Source organism: Triticum urartu, chromosome 2A (genome assembly GCF_056163025.1).
Source record: "Triticum urartu cultivar PI428250 chromosome 2A, HENAU_Tu73, whole genome shotgun sequence".
NCBI classification, from domain to species: domain Eukaryota; kingdom Viridiplantae; phylum Streptophyta; class Magnoliopsida; order Poales; family Poaceae; genus Triticum; species Triticum urartu.
In genome coordinates this window covers 113,594,935-113,616,132 of record NC_141874.1, presented here as the reverse complement: position 1 = coordinate 113,616,132, position 21,198 = coordinate 113,594,935, and positions in this window count along the sequence as shown.

Genomic DNA, 21,198 nt, shown 5'->3' with positions numbered 1-21,198 from the left:
AGCAAGGTTGGGATGCGGACGATGAAGAAATTCAAAGCCCACCCACCACCCACTTTGTAGCCACTGTCGACGATTTAACCGACATGCTCGACTTCGACTCTGAAAACATCGACGGTATGGACGACGATGCGGGAGGCGAAGAAGAACCACCTCCCACCTCACCATATGACGTATACATGGTGGACGCACCAAAAGATGACGACGAGGAGTGGAAGGACGCACCGAAGGCTTTTTCCCTCGAGAAGCTGTCAAGGCGGCGACGCAAGCGCCGCCCCAAATCCTGCCTCGACGGAAATAACGATCACACAGACCCAGCGCTGGAGCAGGGCGAACCGCTGTCGGACAACGGCAATCCGGATAATCATACCAAACAAACAAATTCTATCAAGGATAATAGTCCGGACGACATAACGCCGGACAGGCACCCGGAGCAGCAGAATGCCCGTAAAAGGCTTGTTGCCACTGCGAGAAGTCTTAAAAAGCAGAAGCAAAGGCTCAAGGCTGCGCAAGACACACTCCAAATCAGATGGACTAAAATACTCAACACAGCAGCGAGGTACGGCGACAATTGCCCCTCCAAGAGCTACCCAAAGCGGAAGCTGCTACCTGAATTCGATGAGGAGGCCTCAGACCCCCCCACAACCAAATATCAAAGCAACCACCTGGCCGGATAGACGACCCCTCTACCAACACAGAGCGGCATACAACGCCACTCACAATACAACACGCGACCCATGCGAGGGCTCACACCCAAAGGACGGCGCAACAAGATCCATCTATGGACCATGCAAGCGCGCCGCAGCATACAATGCAACACAACAAACATCCGAATAACGCGGTACACCCAGCTACAGGGGTGCTGCACACCCCCTATGTTTCACCGATGAGGTGCTGGACCATGAATTTCCAGAGGGATTCAAACTCGTAAACATAGAGGCATACGACGGAACAACAGACCCTGGGGTATGGATTGAGGACAACATCCTCCATATCCATATGGCTCGAGGAGATGATCTCCACGCCATCAAGTACCTACCCCTCAAGCTCAAAGGGCCAGCTCGTCACTGGCTTAAAGGCCTCCCCGAAAGCTCCATTGGAAGTTGGGAAGAGCTCGAAGACGCCTTTCGGGAAAATTTTCAAGGGACTTATGTCCGACCTCCGGATGCGGACGATTTGAGTCATATAACTCAACAGCCCGGAGAGTCAGCCCGAAAGCTTTGGGACAGGTTTCTTACTAAAAAGAACCAGATTGTCGACTGTCTGGACGCCGAAGCCTTGGCAGCTTTTAAGCATAGCGTCCGTGACGGATGGCTCGACAGACACCTCGGCCAAAATAAGCCGAGAACGATGGCCGCATTAACAAGCCTCATGACCCGCTTTTGCGCGGGTGAGGACAGCTGGCTAGCCAGATGCAGCACCAGCGACCCCAATACATCTGAAGTTAGAGATGGAAACGGGAAATCACGGCGCAACAGCAATGATAAATGCCGGAATAAATAAGACAACATGAAGGGCACGACAGTAAACGCCGGATTCAAATGCTCTTGGCCAGGTCAGCAAAAGCTGCCCTCCAAAGGCACCAGGGATGAATTGTCCAGCCTCAACAAAATTCTAGACCAAGTATGTTAGATCCATAGTACCCCTGGTAAACCGGCTAATCATACCCACAGAGAATGTTGGGTCTTCAAGCAGTCCGGCAAGCTCAACGCCGTACACAAGGGGGAGGATACACCAAGTGAAGACGAGGACGAGCCTCCCAAGCAAGACACTGGGGAACAAAAAAATTTCCACCAGAAGTCAAAACAGTAAACGTGTTACACGTGATCAAGGGAAAAAACAACGCGGCACTCCCAGGAAAATATACCCAAGTGCCTGTCACCGCGAAGTCCTGCCACTTGTTGTATCAACCGATCACTTTCGACCATCGCGATTACTCAGCAAGTATCCGACACGCAGGATGGGCTGCCCTGGTATTAGACCCAGTAATTGGCGGATATCACTTCACACGAGTCTTGATGGACGGTGGCAGCAGTCTAAACCTAATATATCAGGATACAATCCGCGGGATGGGGTTAGACCCAACAAAAATTCGCCATAGCAATACTACCTTTAAAGGAGTAACGCCAGGCCCAGGGGCTCGTTGTACGGGCTCCCTCCTACTACAAGTTATATTCGGCTCCCCTGATAACTCCCGTCGCGAGCATTTAACCTTCCACATCGCTCTGTTCCAAAGTGGCCATCAAGCACTGCTCGGACGCGAAGCTTTCGCTCGCCTTAATGCAATACCACACTACGCCTCCCTCACACTCAAGATGCCCGGTCCACGTGGCATCATTTCAGTGAAAGGAAATTTCAAGCGATCTCTGCGCGCCGAAGAGAGTGCGGCTGCCTTGGCAGCCGCACACTAAAGGCTCCCTGTAAGTGCATCTAGTGCCACCCCTAGTTGGTTTTGGAGTATTGACGACAAACCTAGTTGAGGGACTAGTGTGTTTGTGAGAATTGCATGATAACACAGGTAGAAGTCCCTCATTGATTCGGTTTTACTACCAGAGATGACCCCTAAAACTTTATGAAGACATTGAAGTCAAAGGTCGTATATGAAGATATTCACATTGAAGACTATGACAAGAGAAGACACGATATGAAGCCTATGGAGCTCGAAGACTTAGATCTTTCGTAGTTCTTTTTCTTTTGTGTTGAGTCATAGGAATCACCGTACTGTTAAGTGGGGTCCAAGAGACCCAGTCAGAATGACTGAAGTGATGCCTAAACCAAAAACCTATGTCTTCGAGTGAAGACTATGAGAGCGAATCTTGTCCACAGTCGGACAAGTCAGCTTTGCTTGTAGCCCAAGTAAAGTTGCCGTGTGAGTTTGAAATCTGACCGTTGGGACACGTGTCAGTTCCTTAGTGATCCAGGGTCATTTCGGACAAATCAGGTCGGGTTGCCAAGTGGCTATAAATAGCCCACCCCCTACAACCATAAACGGTTGGCTGCTCAGATTGAAAGTACGGCTTTTGTCGTTTGAGAGCAACCCACCTCGAAGCCTTTGAGAGAGAATTCCCTGTGAGGATAAATCCCTAACCACCCAGAGCCAGAGAGAATTGGGCATCACTTAAGTCTTCTTGTCTGTGTGATCTGAAGACTTATTACACTTGAGGACTGTGCATCCTCCAGCCGGTTAGGCGTCGCGTTCTGAGCATCCAAGAGACATTGTGGATTGCCGGTGAACGAAGTCTATGAAGGTTTGAGAGTCTACCTTGAAGACTTACCAAAGTGATTGGGCGAGGTCTATGTGACCTTAGCTCAAGGAGAATACGGTGAGGATTGGGTGTCCTGAGCTGCGTGTTCAGGACTAGGTGTCCGGGACTGTGTGTCCTAAGGTTTAAATACCTAGCCGCTCCAACCAGACGTACATTTGTCACAGCAACTGGAACTGGTCCAACAAATCATTGTCTTCAACGAGTCACTGGTTTCATCTTCACTTCAATTTACTTACTATTACTCCTTGCGAAGTCATTGTATGTTTGCTCTATCATTTGTCTTCACTGAGTGACTGCGTGTTCTGTTTGGCTTCACAATATCTTCCTACCTGATCCTTACTACCTAGCTGCTATTAGTCTTTGTGCTTTCACTTCATTGAATACTTGACTATGGTTTGCCTAGTGTAGCCTACCTTCCGCTGCATGGTAATAGGTTTAATTTTATTGTTTGTCTTCAAAACTCCCATGTTCTGAAGACTTTCATAAAAATCGCCCATTCACCCCCCTCTAGTCGATATAACGCACTTTCAATTGGTATCAGAGCAAGGTGCTCCCTTGTTCTATGTGATTCGGTTTAAGCACCTGGAGTTTTAGCTATGTCGACTGCAGGGATAATTAAAGTCTCCGCTGCGTGCCCCGTCTTCGATGGAACTGAATATCCCTACTGGAAGAATAAGATGGGTATGCATCTTGAAGCCATTGACGTTGATCTATGGTATGTCGTCGAGAACGGCGTTCCCAAGGCTGGAGAAGGTGTCACTGCTGCTGATGTCAAGAAATTCGTTCAACTGGACTCTACTGCCAAGAATATCATCTGTGGTCACCTGACCAAAGGACAGTATGGCCGTGTGAGTGCTTTGAAGACATCCAAGCTGGTCTGGGACTAGCTCTCCAAGGTCAATGAAGGCATCTCAACCCAGAGAGATCAGAGAATCAGTGTCTTCGCAACCTCTTCAACCGCTTCAAGCGAAATGACAATGAGAATGTCCAGCACACATTTTACCGACTCACTGACATCACAAATGAGCTTCAAGCCCTCGGCGCCACTGAGATTACCAAACACGAAGTCGTCAAGACGCTGCTAAGATCACTTGATAGTTCGTTTGACATCCTGGCCCTGATGATTCAAGAACGTCGTGATTTCAAGACACTCGATCCGTCTGACATACTTGAGAGGCTCAACACACATGAGTTTCAGCTTTCGGAGAAAAGAGAGATCTACGGTCCCAACTATGGGCGAACTCGTGCCTTGAAGGAAAAAGTTGTCTCCTCATCTGAAGAAGAATCTGACAGCAGTTCTGATGACCCTAAAGACATTGGAAGGGAACTTGCTATGCTTGTCAAGAAGTTCCAAAAATTCACCAAGAAGAAAGGCTTCAGAAAGTCTTCCCGATCAAGTTCAAGGAATGATGAAGCTCCTGCTCATGACTACAAGAAGAAAACATGTCACAAGTGCAAGAAACTTGGCCACTTCATCTCTGAGTGTCCACAGTGGGACAATGAGAACAAAAAGAAGAAGAAGAGCAAGGAATATGACTCTGACGACAAGAATAAGAAGAAGAAATACTCAAAGTCTTCTTCCAAGTCTTCCTCAAAGTCTTCATCACACAAGAAGAGCTCATCTGGCAAGGCACGTGCGTTTGTTGGCAAGGAAATGTATTTAGAGGAGGAGTCTGCTTCTGAGGAGGCGGAGGTGGAGTCTGAGGAGGAATCCGACTCAGGCGTCGCAAGTCTGGCTACAGCATACGTTGCCAAGTCCATCTTCAACACTGAAGACAATGACTTCATCACCGACACCGATGCAAATGACAAGGACTACTCCGCTTCTACCTACTGCTTCATGGCACGCGGTGCCAAGGTAAACACACGCACTACTCACTATCAAACATCTAGTGACGATGACTCTGATTGTGGTTCAAAACCTAGCTACAAAACACTTGCTAAAATTGCAACTGAACAACAGAAAGCTATGGAACATATTCAAAAACTGTTAGACAGAAGCGATGATCTGTTTGGTGCTGAAATGACTCGATCTGAATCCTTAATTGAAGACATAAAAAATCTTCACGTTAAGTATGAGGAACTTGAAAGTCGTCATGAAACTATCTCAACAACTAGTGAAAAGCTTTCCTATGATTATCTTCAAAGGAAGCAAGATCTTGAGAAACTGAGAGCGGTTCATGAAGATCTTCAAACGGAAGACGAGTCACTTCGCGCCAAACAGATCAGTCCCGCTCAGGAAGGATTTGAACCACCATGTCTTAAATGCATTGAGCGTGATAATGCTACTTCTGTTGCTGAATGTTCTACTGCTACTGCTGTTGCAATATCTTCAACTGTTGATGCGGTAACTAACCCCTCTGCTGAGGATACCACCGCTATTGCTGATAAGAATGCTAGGTTGAAGACATTGCTTGAAACAGGGATGTACAAAAGTCTTAAAGGGCATCAGACGCTATGTGATGTCCTGAAAAAGCAGATTCTGAACCGAAACCCTAGGAAAGAGGGTGTTGGGTTCGTAAGGAAAATAAATGTAGATGGCTCCTACTGGAAACCTGAGCAGTACCCCAAAACCACATGGGTTGCTGCAAAGGAACTTTCAGCAGATCCATCCAATTTATCTGGCTTCACTTGTGCTAACCCCATTATCATTGATGAATCCTTTGATGCAAACTATAAACTGTTTAAGAATCAGAATGGTGAAGTGTTTGCCAGGTACATTGGTACTAACTGCAGGAATGGACCGCCTATGAAGAAGATCTGGGTTCCGAAAAGGTGTCTGGAGAGTCTTCCTGTGAATGTCATCATGACACCTCACGTGAAGAAGACAAACCTCAGACCAAAGGCTTCATACGGTCCAAAGGCTTCATACAGACAGAGGACTCACCTGAGTCGCACTAACGCAAATGTTTTGCAGGAAAATCATACTCAGGCATATGAATATGAGAGCGGTTCATCAAACCACCATGTTCATAAGACCAAGAACTATTCTGCTTATTCTTATGAGTACTATTGTCCGCCTGCAAGACTGTTTGCTAAGGCTTCAAAGACAAAATTCTCAGATGCTGCACTTAGACTTATTGCTTCTAAGCCACCCTTGAAGATGTGGGTGGTTAAGAAGGCTTAACTCTCTTTTGCAAGGAAAGGTCTCCAGCAGAAAACCAAAATTGTCCGACGCTATTGCTGGGGACCTTAAACATCTTGTAGGGCGCAAGATCAAATGCCCAAATGGTCTTACTATGTATTTCGTACCTGAATCGCTCTCTACTCTCCCTATTAGTCCTAACCTGGATCTAAGCTTTCATAACCCACTGGTTCGTCAAATGTTTTTGCTTCACATTGCTCTTGGTGAAGCCTATCCCCCTAACTGCACTGTAGGGTACGACACCAGCGTCTTCAGAATGGATTATTGACAGTGGGTGTACAAATCACATGACTGGCAAAAGAAGTCTTCTTATGGACTCAACCTTACGTCCATCCGACAAGAGCCACATCACATTTGCTGACACTGGTAAAAGTAAGGTATTGGGTCTAGGTAGAGTTGCAATCTCAAGAGATCAACACATGGATAAAGTCATGCTTGTTGAATCCCTTGGCTTCAACTTAATGTCTGTCTCAATGCTTTGTGATTTGAACATGATCGTAATGTTTGGAAAATATCGTTGCCTTGTACTAATGGAATCTGACAAGTCTCTAGTGTTTGAAGGGTATCGAAAAGATGATTTGTATGTGGTAGATTTCTCAGCAGGGCCACAGCTTGCAGTATGTCTTCTAGCAAAGGCTTCAGAATGCTGGCTCTAGCATCGGAGGCTTGGACATGCTGGCATGAGGAACCTCCACACCCTTGCGAAGAAGAAGCATGTCATAGGCATCGAGGGCGTCAAGTTTAAGAAAGACCACTTATGCGGTGCATGTGAAGTAGGGAAGATGACGAGGGCCAAACATCCCTCGAAGACAATCATGACTACTACTCAACCCTTCGAACTGCTTCACATGGATCTTTTCGGTCCCACTCATTACTCAACTCTAACTACTACTGCTTGCCTCTTTGGCTTCGTTATTGTTGATGATTATTCTAGATATACTTGGGTGCACATAATCCTTTACAAGACTGAAGTGCAGGATGTCTTCAGACGCTTCGCCAATCGAGCTATGAACAATTTTGGCGCCAAGATAAAGCACATAGAAAGTGACAATGGCACTGAATTCAAGAACACTGGCCTTGATACATATCTTGATACCTTGGGCATCACACATGAATTCTCAGCCCCGTACACGCCACAGCAGAATGGCGTCGTCGAACGCAAGAACAGAACACTAATTGAGATGGCCAGAACGATGCTAGATGAATACAAGACCCCAAGAAAATTCTGGCCCGAAGCCATTGATACTGCATGCCATACAATCAATCGTGTTTATCTTCACAACCTACTGAATAAGACATCTTATGAGCTCCTTACTGGCAAAAAGCCAAATGTCAGTTACTTCAGAGTATTTGGCGCAAGGTGCTGGATCAAGGACCCACATCACACCTCAAAATTTGCACCAAAAGCACATGAGGGTTTTATGCTTGGATATGGAAAGGATTCACACTCCTACAGAGTCTTCAATCTCTTTCATTACAAAGTGGTTGAAATAGTGGATGTGCGGTTCGATGAGACCAACGGCTCACAAAGAGAGCAGCTGCCAAGTGTGCTAGATGAAGTTCCATCCGGTGAATCAATCAAGCTAATGGGAACTGGAGAAATTATACCTTCTGAAGCTCATCCTGAAGAAGACTTATCATTTCAGCACCTGATCAACATGAAGACAATGCTCAGCCTGAAGACATTCCTTCCAACAACGACAATGAACAGCAAGAGCAAAGTCTTCGCAATATACATCCTCGCGTTGCCAATGAAGTGCAGATTGAAAGAATAATTGATAGCATCAATGCACCTGGTCCACTCACTCGTTCAAGGGCAACTCAGCTAGCAAATTTCTGTGGGCACTTCGCATTCGTCTCAATATCAGAACCCAAGAAAGTTGAAGAAGCCTTCATGGAACCTGAATCGATTCAAGCTATGCAAGAAGAGCTTCAATAGTTTGAGCTGAATAATGTATGGGAACTGGTTAAGCGTCCTGATCCACGGAAGCACAATATAATAGGCACCAAATGGATATACCGCAACAAGCAAGATGAGCATGGTCAAGTTGTCAGAAACAAAGCTCGTCTCGTTGCTCAACGATATACTCAAGTGGAAGGCATTGACTTCGATGAAACATTTGCTCCTGTGGCTAGACTTGAAGCCATACGCATACTGCTGGCCTATGCAAATCATCATAACATACTTCTATATCAAATGGATGTGAAGAGTGCCTTTCCCAATGGCAAGATTGAAGAAGAAGTGTATGTTGCACAACCGCCTGGCTTTGAAAATCCAAAACATCCTGACATGGTATACAAGCTCAACAAGGCACTGTATGGCCTCAAACAAGCCCCTAGGGCCTGGTATGACACACTCAAATACTTCCTGAAGAGCAAAGGCTTCATACCTGGTTCCCTAGATCCCACTCTTTTCACGAAGACATATGATGGTGAACTGTTTGTGTGCCAAATATATGTGGATGACATTATCTTCGGCTACACCAATCAGAAGTACAGTGAAGAGTTTGGATATATGATGCAAGAGCAATATCAGATGTCCATGATGGGGGAGCTGAAGTTCTTCCTTGGTCTTCAAATACGACAACAATGCAATGGCATCTTCATATCTCAAGAGAAGTATCTCAAAGATTGCCTGAAGAAGTTCGGTATGCAAGACTGCAAAGGCTTCACAACACCAATGCCAGCCAAACATCATCTGGGTCCTGACGACAATGGTAAAGAGTTCGATCAAAAGGTATACCGCTCCATGATTGGTTCTTTACTTTATCTATGTGCATCTAGGCCAGATATTATGCTTAGTGTTTGCATGTGTGCTCGATTTCAAGCGGCACCAAAGGAGTCGCATCACTTAGCTGTGAAGCGAATTCTTCGATATTTGGCTCACACCCCAACTCTAGGATTATGGTATCCAAAGGGCTCAGAGTTTGATCTGGTTGGATTCTTGGATGCTGATTATGCTGGTGACAAAGTTGATCGCAATTCTACATCAGGCACATGTCACTTTCTGGGACGATCACTTGTATGTTGGTCTTTAAAGAAGCAGAACTGTGTATCTCTCTCCACTGCTGAATCTGAATACATTGCTGCTGGATCTTGCTGCGCTCAGCTTCTGTGGATGAAGCAAACACTCAAGGACTATGGCATTCATCTGAAGCAAGTGCCACTTTACTGCGACAACAAAAGCGCCATCAAGATTGCCAACAACCCAGTTCAGCACTCGAAGACAAAGCACATTGAAATTCGTCATCACTTTCTCAGAGATCATGTTGTGAAGGAAGACATTGATATCATACACGTCAACACTGAAGAGCAATTGGCAGATATCTTCACCAAGCCCTTGGATGAGAAGAGGTTTTGCAAGTTACGGTGTGAGCTAAATATCCTGGAATCCTCAAATGTCCTGTGATCAGGCACACATCCTAACTCATATGCATATTGATGACTTAGATGTGCAACACACGAAGTGAAGTATATCTTCAATCAATGAAGACATACATTCTAAGTGTGAATACATTAATGTGGAATTTGACTTCGGAGCGCCACGATAATTGTGCGCCGTGTCTGGGTCTAATACTTCCTATACGGTGGATAACGCCGCCACCAGACGTTCTATTTTGAAGTGTTTCACTCATGGCATTACCTTGCAATGTCTTCACATTTGGTTTGGCTTCGGACTCAACATATTTTCATGATTATCTTCACTATGTTGATTATATATATATGCTAGTGTTCTGTCCTCTACAGCATTCACTTATAGGTATGTCTTCGTGTTGAATCTTTTGAACTAAGTGAATGTGATCGGACCCCAACTTCTCTATGCTTTCTATCTCAAACTCTATCTCTCCAAGTCATATGCATTTTATTGAAACTGTCGAATGTCTTCTCTGCGTCCTTGTCAGCAGAAGATACAAAGACAACCATTAAGTCCGTTTTCAATGCTCATTCCTCCACATGAAATCCGGAGAAGTAGGAACGACCACCCGACAATCCAGGCGTGCGTGGGACGTGGAACAAACCCCAAAATTCCGCATACTGGCCACGTGTTCCTCAGATACGAATCGCCAGGGGCACCTGTGTAATAGCACAGTGCCGCCCCTGTGCCTATAAATACACACTCACAGCGGTCATTATCTCTTCTTCCACCCTCGCACGAACCCTAGCGCCACCGCTAGCTCTCGACGACGCCGGCGACGAAGCGCTTCGCTGCCACAACCTCTCCGACGCCGTCTTCACGCCGACCGTGGACATCATCCTCTCCGCCGTCGCCGTAGGTGTCCTCCGTCGCCAAGTTAGGGCACGGAAGAGTGAACTGCTCGGCCTCATCTCCCACTCCGTCTAGCAGTTCTCAGTGTGGTAAATAAAACTCTCTTTTTACTGCACCGTTGATCCTATTGATCTGTCACTTTCTACCACAAACAGTTTCTGTTCACACAAGCTAGATCTCTCTCATACTGCATCTCATAACATGCCTAGTATATTCACTTGTGCTTCACAAAGTAGTTAGATTCCTCACTTGTACTGATCTGTGGATTCGTACAAATCTGGAACCAACTTCTTATCTATGAGTGAATGTCTTCGCACGATGAGGTCAATGTCTTCTAAACTGATTTATCTTCAAAATCTTCTGAGAATGCATATGACCTCTTCCCCTTCCCTCGCACCTTAATGCTGTCACAGGTACATGTCCGTGGGAGAATCCTTTGGTTCTCATAGTCTGCATTCATTTGCAGAATTCTTACAGCATCACATAAATTCTCCCGAAGCCAGTTCCTGTTGGTCCAGCAAACGAAAACCTTTGAAGCCTTTGAACGTCTTGAAGCCTTTCAAGTTAAAGTTTATGGCTTCAGAAAAGGCAGCAAGGAAGGGTGGCAGAAAGCGTCGTGGTGAGACCTCCAGAGATCTGCCAGATGAACTCTCAGAAATGTACAAGACAGATCCTGAAGAGGATTACAGTCAGCGCAAGACCCGAATCCAATGGATTCGAAGATATTGGGCAGAACAATGGTTCAAATACAGATTTGTGACCCAGGAGTATGCTGAGAAAAACGCCATCAACAGACCGTGGGGAGACATCCTATTCAAGAATCTTCTACCCAGGTCCAGAGATGAAGCCATTGCTCAAGGCTTCTATCCATGCATGGTCCGTGGACCACAGCCTGCTGATGCACACTCGTCGTCACTGCTATGGTGTCGTGACGACAATCTGTTCAAGCGCAACTTCCAATTTGCTCAAAACTCTACGAAGCAGAACAAGAAGACTTTTGGGTTAGACTTCAACCCTGGTCCCTCATCTCCAAGGGCAGATGGCACACGACATGCAGAACCCAATGTCATCGGTCCTTTCGCTAACCTTGAAGGCCTCATCACCTACATCTTCGTTCAAGGGACTGCAGTGAATGAGCCTGCGGCTGACACTCTGAAGCCAACGCAGTTGAAGAAGCCAAAAGCTTCAAAGCCAGCCCCTTCACCAAAAATCTCAAGGGCGAAGCCATGGGCAACTGCACCTCCTGAAGACAGTGTGCAGTCTGAAGATTTATCACGCGTCTCCAAGCCCCAGAAGGCCAAGATGCCTCTGTCTCACACTGGCAAAGAGCTAACAGCTGTTGCCATCCTGCGCAATGACGACATTGATCTGTCAAGTGATGAAGATCTTACAGATGACGCTCTTGAGAAACTCATCAAGAGCAAAGAAGAAGCAGAAATCTTCAATGATTTGCCTCTCTTTGATATCACCATCATCCACAACTTCATTGACGAGTGGTTTGACACGCCAAACATCAGCTTTGAAGATCTGCAGCTACCTATTGGCCTCAGTGTCGCCTTCCAAGGCGCCATTGCTTCAGAACTTGCTATTGCCCAGCGCATTGTTGAACTGAAGTAGAAGATTGACTATGAAAAGGCTCAGTTCAAGAAGCATATGGCCAAGCTCAGTGTGCAAGAAGTGAAGAACTTCAAGACAATGATGCACGAGCTCAAGGAAGCCTTTGTGAAGAAGCGTGCAGAAGCTCAGGGTTCGCGTGAGCGCATGAAGACTCTGGCTGACAGATGTGTGCAAGCCTATAATGAGGCTGAGAAGCGCAAAGCACTTGGGCGTCCTGGCATCGACCCTAGGATGGCCGCAAAGAAGAAGAAGAAGCCTGCTACGGCTGAATCTGATGCACCAAGGCAAGAAGCAGTTCCGATTGTCTTCCCAACAAGAATGACTGGCTCGAAGCCAAAGAGCCGGTCAACAGCTTCAGAGCTCAAGAAGACAAGAACTGCTGAGGCTGAAGCCAGGAAGAGGAAACACTCTGAAGCCTCTCCTACTGCCCTCACCAAGAAAAAGAGAAAGACCAAGAAAGCTCGGGCTGCTCCCACAGAGCCCTTGATAGTTGAACCCATTTCTATGGTTCATCCTGACGTAGAACGTCAACTGACAGTTCATGAGCCTGCTTCCACAGAGGCTCCTGAAGCTGAAGACATTCCAGCAGCTGATCCCATCGCTGCTGAAGACATTGGTCATCATGACAATGTAGAAGATGATGCAGTCCTTCCTCAGTTTGAAAACAGCGAACTCATCAGCATTGGTCGTCCACTGATGCAAATTGCACAGGATGCTTCATGGGCGGATCGCCCACAAGAGGAAGAAGACTATGAGGCCCAGCCCACTCCAACTCCACAGGCATCGTCTGTGTTCCGCAGGCTTCGCAAAGGTCCAAGGCCTCAAGTCTCTGCTGAAGACATTCCGCCTGCATCAGCCGCAGAAGAAGAAGTACCACAAGATCCCACTCCCTTGTTCCACCAAGAAGCAATTCTCCAGGAGAACGCGCCTGTGACCGACCCTCCAGCTAGTCAAGTGGAGGATGAAAATCTTGAGGCTACCACAACCACCAATGAAGCTAATGTGGAGCCCTCCCCAGCAAAAGCTTCAGAAGACAGCGAAGCCACTGATCCCGCCACTTCTGTTCCTGAGTCTGCTGCCGGTCCCCAATTCAACTATCATGTTGAGCACAGGCCTCAGGTCCAGAAACCAATCCCAAGACTGCCAAGGTTTCCAGGTCCTGCATCAGCACCTGGCTCCTTCAACATCAATGGCTTCAGGGCAGACAACACGTTCTTCAATAGCTCCAGGAACCCCTACTCAAGGGAAAGGATATCATCTGATCGGTTCTGGAGCTATCCTCAGCGAAGCTATTACTCTTACATTCTTTACAACCAAGGTCGCATCTTCCCACACAAGCGCCTTGATGTTGAAGCTATAGCTGGTCTGCCCTGTCTAGAAGAAGCGTTGGATTGCTTCAAGCAAGTGGGTCTGCTGCAGTTTGTTACTGATGAAGAGCATTGGAATGAAGAGCTGCTGCTACAATTCTATGCCACACTTCACATCAAAGGGTATAGCAGAGATCCGAAGACTTGGGTCCTGGAGTTGATGACTGGCAACGTTCATCACGAAGCCAATGCATTTGACATCATTGAGCTCACTGGCTTGCCCACTCCTGGCGATCTCTTCGAGCAAGGCTGTCAGCTGCATGCTGAAGCTATTGAGAGCATCTTTCAACGACCAGAACCTGATATGAGTCAAATGCTCAGCATGATGAAGCCATGGCCCCAAGATGTTGCTTATCCCACAGAGTTCTTCATTGAAGACCTTGAGTACCTGCCCAGAACCATCTATCACATCATCAGGCGAACTCTATGGCCTATCAAAGGGCACTCTCCAAATGCCAAGCTTGAGGGTGCAATGAAGACTTTGGTCTTCTATATACTTCATGGCAAATGCTTCAATGCACAGGACTTCTTCATACGCCAACTTGCTGCATCAGGTATTGATCTGTTTGGTTTGAAGTTCTACGCCCCTTGGGTCATGCGCCTGATCAAGCTACACTCCGCCATCTCGTATCAGCCCTCAGCCCGCAACCATCGAATCTTCTTGCCTGACGTGGACATGTCTACTGAAGCCATATATTCTGAGCCTGCCAAGCAACCTCTAAGTCTTCAAAATGCAGAACATCAGAGTTTTACTCAGAACGTTGAAGGCGTTGAAGCAGTTTCTCAGGTGTATCCTTTGGCTGGCACTACACGTGCACCACACCCTGCTTCAACTGAAGCCACTGATAGTGCCACTGCTCCAAGACCCAAGAAGCGCACTCGTGTTCTCAACGACCGAAAGCTTCTTGTGGCTCTACATCAGAAACAGGATAGGCATCATGACTGGCTGAAGCGTCAGATGAAAAGCCTCTTGGTGGATGTTAATCGCACTCAAAATCTTGCCACCAAGAATGCTTTTGTTGCCCATGAAACCTGTCGCCGCACATGGAAAGGACTCTCGATGATGTGTTCTGAAGCTGATCTTCAAGAGGATGGCTTCACTGAGAGATTCAAGTTTGACTCCACACCTCCTCGAAGGGCTGTGCTGCTAGGAACTCCATCCCTTGAAGACTCTGAGTTCTCTTCCTCTGCTGCCAAAGTGACTGCCAGAATTATTGAGGAAGAAGACGATGCTATTTCATCGCCACCTCCTTCAGCACCTCCAAGCTCTTCTGCACCGCCAAACAACACCAACAACCCTGCTACTTCACCTACTCCTCCTGGGAATGAGTAGAGGCTCTATGTCTTCAAACCTTTTTGGTCATTACTGACAAAAGGGGGAGAAGCATATGAGATTGATAGTCTTCAAGCGGGTCCATATGGGCGGGTGCTTTATATTTTGCTTCGTGCTTACAACTCTCGTTTTTGCTACATTTGGTTCTTATGAGTTGTAACACTTAAACTAGATGGTCGTCTGCTACTTATTTGCCACCTTGTATTGCGAAGATAAATTCCGCAGGTGCGACGATAAATTCCGCACTTAGCTCATTCTGCAGACGTCCATTTTCCATTATGCATGTCATTATCTTCATATACTTTCACATGCATAGTGGATTGTGAAAGTGCGTTATATCGACTAGAGGGGGGGTGAATAGGCGATTTTTATGAAAGTCTTCAAAACGTGGAAGTTATGAAGATAAACAGCAGAGATATGCCTATTACTATGCAGCGGAAGTTAGATTACACTAGGCAAGCCATGGTCAAGTATTCAATAGAGTGAAAGCACAGTGACAAGTAGCTGCAGTGTAATAAGGATCAGGTAGGAAGACGTTATGAAGCCAAACAAATCATACAGTTACGTTGTGAAGACAAAAGATATAGCAAGCATGCAATGGCTTCACAATGAGTAACAGTAAGTAAAAGGAAGTGAAGATGAAACCAGTGACTCGTTGAAGACAATGATGTGTTGGACCAGTTCCAGTTGCTGTGACAACTGTACGTCTAGTTGGAGCGGCTAGGTATTTAAACCTTAGGACACACAGTCCCGGACACCCAGTCCTGAACACGCAGCTCAGGACACCAAGTCCTCACCGTATTCTCATTGAGCTAAGGTCACATAGTCCTTTCCCAATCACTCAGGTAAGTCTTCAAGGTAGACTCCCAAACCTTCATAGTATTCATTCACAGGCAATCCACAATGTCTCTTGGATGCTCTGAACGCGACGCCTAACCGTCTGGAGGATGCACAGTCCTCAAGTGTAATAAGTCTTCAGATCACACAGACAAGAAGACTTAAGTGATGCCCAATTTACTCTGGCTCTGGGTGGTTATGGCTTTCTCCTCGCTAGGAATTTTCTCTCAAAGGCTTCGAGGTGGGTTGCTCTCAAACGACAAAAGCCGTGCACTGAAATCTGAGCAGCCAACCGTTTATGGTTGTAGGGGGTGGGCTATTTATAGGCACTTTGGCAACCCGACCTGATTTGTCCGAAATGACCCTGGGTCACTAAGGAACTGACACGTGTCTCAACGGTCAGATTTCAAACTCTCATGGCAACTTTACTTGGGCTACAAGCAAGGCTGACTTGTCCGGCTCTGGACAAGATTCGCCCTCATTGTCTTCACTCGAAGACATAGGTTTTTGGTTTGGGCATCACTTCAGTCATTCTGACTGGTTCTCCTAGACCCCACTTAACAGTACGGTGGTTCCTATGACTCAACACAAAAGAAAAAGAACTACGAAAGATCTAAGTCTTCGAGCTCCATAGGCTTCATAACGTGTCTTCTTATGTCATAGGCTTCAATGTGAATATCTTCATATACCACCTTTGACTTCAATGTCTTCATACATTTTAGGGGTCATCTCTGGTAGTAAAACCGAATCAATGAGGGACTTCTACCTGTGTTATCCTGCAATTCTCACAAACACATTAGTCCCTCAACTAGGTTTGTCGTTAATACTCCAAAACCAACTAGGGGTGGCACTAGATGCACTTACAATCTCCCCCTTTTTGGTGATTGGTGACAAACTAGTTGAAGTTTTCAACGGGGAATATAATCTGTGAAATTGTAAAGAATAAGGAATTGTCTTCATAAGTTGTAAGGGCCCCCCCTAAAGATGTGCATATAAGTTAGTTTGCTTTTGGAATGCAAATGCACATGGCAGGTTGTACTTGTGGAGATCCACTTCAGCTTATGATGACAATCCACTATGCATGTGAAAGTATATGAAGATAATGACATGCCTAATGGAAAATGGACGTCTGCAGAATGAGATAAGTGCGGAATTTATCGTCGCACATGCGGAATTTATCTTCGCATAACAGGGTGGCAAACAAGTAGTAGACGACCATCTGGTTTAAGTGTTACAACTCATAAGAACCGAATGTAGCAAAAAAAACGAGAGTTGTAAGCACGAAGCAAAATATAAGGCACCCGCCCATATGAACCCGCTTGAAGACTATCAATCTCATATGCTTCTCCCCCTTTTGTCACTAATGACCAAAAAGGTTTGAAGACATAGAGCCTCTACTCGTTCCCATGAGGAGTAGATGAAGTAGCAGGGTTGTTGGCGTTGTTTGGCGGTGCAGAAGAGGGTGGTGGTGAAGTTGCATCGTCTTCATCCTCGATGACTCGTGCAGTTACTGTTGCAGCAGATGAAGAGAACTCAGAGTCTTCAAGTGATGGTATGCTTCGCATCACAGCCCTTCTAGGAGGTGTGGTGTCAAACTTGAATCGCTTAGTGAAGCCATCCTCTTCAAGTTCAGCTTCAGTACACATCATTGCTAGCCCTTTCCATGTAGGACGACAGGTTTCATGGGTAACGAAAGCATTCTTGGTGGCAAGATTTTGAAGACGATTAACATCCACCAAGAGGCTTTTCATCTGACGCTTTAGCCAGTCATGATGCCTATCTTGTTTTTGATGAAGAGCCACAAGAAGCTCTCGGTCATTGAGAACACGAGCGCGCTTCTTGGGTCTTGAAGCAGTTGCATTGTCAGTGGCTTCAGTTGAAGCAGGGTGTGGTGCACGTGTAGTGCCAGCCAAAGGATACACACTGGAGATGGCTTCAACACCTTCAACGTTCTGAGTGAAGCTCTGGTGTTCTGCATTCTGAAGACTCAGAGGTTGCTTGGCAGGTTCAGGATAGATGGCTTCAACAGAGGTATCCACATCAGGCAAGAAGATCCGATGGTTGCGGGCTGAGGGCTGATACGAGATGGCAGAGTGAAGTTTGATCAGCCTCATTACCCAAGGAGCATAGAACTTTAAACCAAACAGATCTGAGCCTGATGCAGCTAGTTGGCGTATGAAGAAATCCTGTGCGTTGAAGCATTTGCCATGAAGGATACAAAATATCAGAGTCTTCATTGCACCCTCGATCTTGGCATTTGGAGAGTGCCCTTTGATAGGCCAGAGAGTCCGCCGGATAATGTGATAGATGGTTCTGGGCAGGTACTCAAAGTCTTCAACGAAGAACTCTGTTGGATAAGGAGCATCGTGGTGCAATGGCTTCATCATGGAGAGCATCTGACTCATATTCGGTTCAGGCCTCTGGAATATGCTCTCAAGAGCTTCAGTGTGTAGTGGACAGCCTTCCTCGAAGAATTCGCCAGGAGTGGGCAGGCCGGTGAGCTCAATGATATCAAAAGCATTGGCTTCGTGATGGACATTGCCGGTCATCCACTCCAGGGCCCAAGTCTTCGGATCTCTGTTGTATCCTTTGATGTGGAGAGTGGCATAGAATTGCAGCAGAAGCTCTTCATTCCAGTGCTCTTCATCAGTTAGAAACTGCAGCAGACCCACTTGCTTAAAGCAATCCAACGCTTCCTCTAAACAAGGCAGACCAGCAATGGCTTCAACATCAAGGCACTTGTGCGAGAAGATGCGATCTTGGTTGTATAGGATGCATGAATAGTAGCTGCACTGAGGATAGCTCCAGAACCTATCAGATGAAATCCTTTCCCTTGAATAGGGGTTCTTGGAGCTGTTGAAGAACGTATTATCTGCCTTGAAGCTATTGATGTTAAAGGAGCAAGGTGCTGATGCAGGACCTGGGAACCTCGGCAGCCTTGGGACTGGCTTCTGGACATGAGGCCTGTGCTCAACATGGTAATAAAATTGAGGACCTGCAGCAGACTTAGGAACAGAAGTGTCTGGATCAGTAGCTTTGCTGTCTTCTGAAGCTTTTGGTGGAGAGGGCTCCACATTGGCTTCAGTGTTGGTTGTGGCAGCCTCAATTTTTTCAGCCTCCACTTGACTAGCTGGAGGGTCAGACTTAGGCACGTTCTCCTGGAGAACTGCTTCGTGGTGTAGCGGGGAAGTGGGATCTTGTGGTACTTCTTCATTTTCTTCGGCTGATGCAGTCGGAATGTCTTCAGCATAGACTTGAGGCCTTGGACCTTTGCGAAGCCTGCGGAACACAGACGACGCTTGTGGGGTTGGAGTGGGCTGGGCCCCAAAGTCTTCTTCCTCTTGAGGGCGATCCGCCCATGAAACATCCTGTGCAATTGGCGTCAGAGGACGACCAATGCTGATGAGTTCGATGTGTTCATACTAAGGAAGGGCTGCATCATCTTGTACATTGTCCTGATGACCAATGTCTTCAGCAGTGATGGGGTCAGCTGCTGGTATGTCTTCAGCTTTAGGAGCCTCTGTGGAAGCAGGCTCATGAACCGTCAGTTGACGTTCTGCGTTAGGGTGAACCATAGAAATAGGTTCAACTATCAAGGGCTCTGTGGGAGCAGCCCGAGATTTCTTGGTCTTTCTCTTTTTCTTGCTGGGGGTAGTAGGAGAGGCTTCAGAGCTCTTCCTCTTCCTGGCTTCAGCCTCAGCAGTTCTTGTCTTCTTGAGCTCTGAAGCTGTTGACCGGTTCTTTGGCTTCGAGCCAGTCGTTGCAGTTGGGAAGACAAGCAGAATTGCTTCCTGCCTTGGTGCCTCTGGTTCAGCCATAGCAGGCTTCTTCTTCTTCTTCACGGCCATCCTGGGGTCGATGCCGGGACGCCCAAGTGACTTGCGCTTCTCGGGCTCATTGTAGGCCTGCACACATCTGTCTGCCAGAGTCTTCATTCGCTCCCGCGAACCTTGAGCTTCTGCACGCTTCTTCAGAAAGTTTTCCTTTAGTTCGTGCAACATGATCTTGAAGCTCCTCACTTCTTGCACGCTGAGCTTCACCATATGCTTCTTGAACCGAGCCTTTTCATGATCAATTTTCTGCTTCAGTTCAACAATGCGCTGGGCAATTGCAAGTTCTGAAGCAATAGGGCCTTGGAAGGCGACACTGAGGCCAACGGGCAGCTGCAGATCTTCGAAGCTGATGTTTGGTGTGGCAAACCATTCGTCGATGAAGTTGTGGATGATGGCGACATCAAAGAGAGGCAAATTGTTGAAGATTTCAGCTTCTTCTTTGCTCTTGATGAGCTGCTCGAGAGCGTCATCTCCAAGATCTTCATCACTTGACAGATCAATGGCTTCGCTTCGCAGAATGTCAGCAGCTGTGAGCTCTTTGCCGGTGTGTGGCTGAGGCATCTTGGCCTTCTGGGGCTTGGAGACGCGGGATACGTCTTCAGACTGCACACTGTCTTCAGGAGGTGCAGTTGCCAATGGCTTCGCCCTTAAGATTTTTGGTGAAGGGGACGGCTTTGAAGCTTTTGGCTTCTTCGACTGCTTTGGCTTCGGTACAGCAGGAGCTTCATCAGACTCAGAGTCAGCTGGAGGGTCATTCACGGCAGTCCCTTGGACTAAGATGCGGGTGATGAGGCCCTCAAGGTTGGCATACGGACCGATGATATTGGGTTCTGCGTCGCGTGAGCCATCTGCCCTTGGTGCAGAGGGACCAGGGTTGAAGTCTAACCCCAACTTCTTCTTGTTCTACTTCGTTGATTGTTGGGCAAACTGGAAGTTGCGCTTGAACAGATTGTCGTCACGACACCAGAGTAGTGACGACGGATGTGCATCATCAGGTTGTGGCCCACGAACCATGCATGGATAGAAGCTTTGGGCAATGGCTTCATCTCTGGTCCTGGGTACAAGGTTCTTGTATAAGATGTCTCCCCACGGTCTTTTGATGGCACTTTTCTCAGCATACTCTTGGGTTGTGAAGCGGTATTTGAACCACTGTTCTGCCCAATAGCGTCGAATCCATTGGATTCGGGTCTTGCGCTACCCATAATTCTCTTCAGGATCTGTTTTATACATTTCTGCCAGTTAATCAGGCAGATCTTTGGATGTTCCTCCACGTCGCTGTCTGCCCCCCTTCCTTGCTGCTGTTTCTGAAGCCATAAACCTTAACTTGGAAGGCTTCAAGACGTTCAAAGGCTTCAAAGGCTTTCTTTTGCTGGACCAACAGGAACTGGCTTCAAGAGAATTTGTGTGATGTTGTAAGAACTCTGCAAATGAATGCAGACTATGAGAACCAAAAGATTCTCCCACGGACATGTACCTGTGACAGCATTAAGGTGCGAGGGAAGGAGAAGAGGTCATATGCATTCTCAGAAGGTTTTG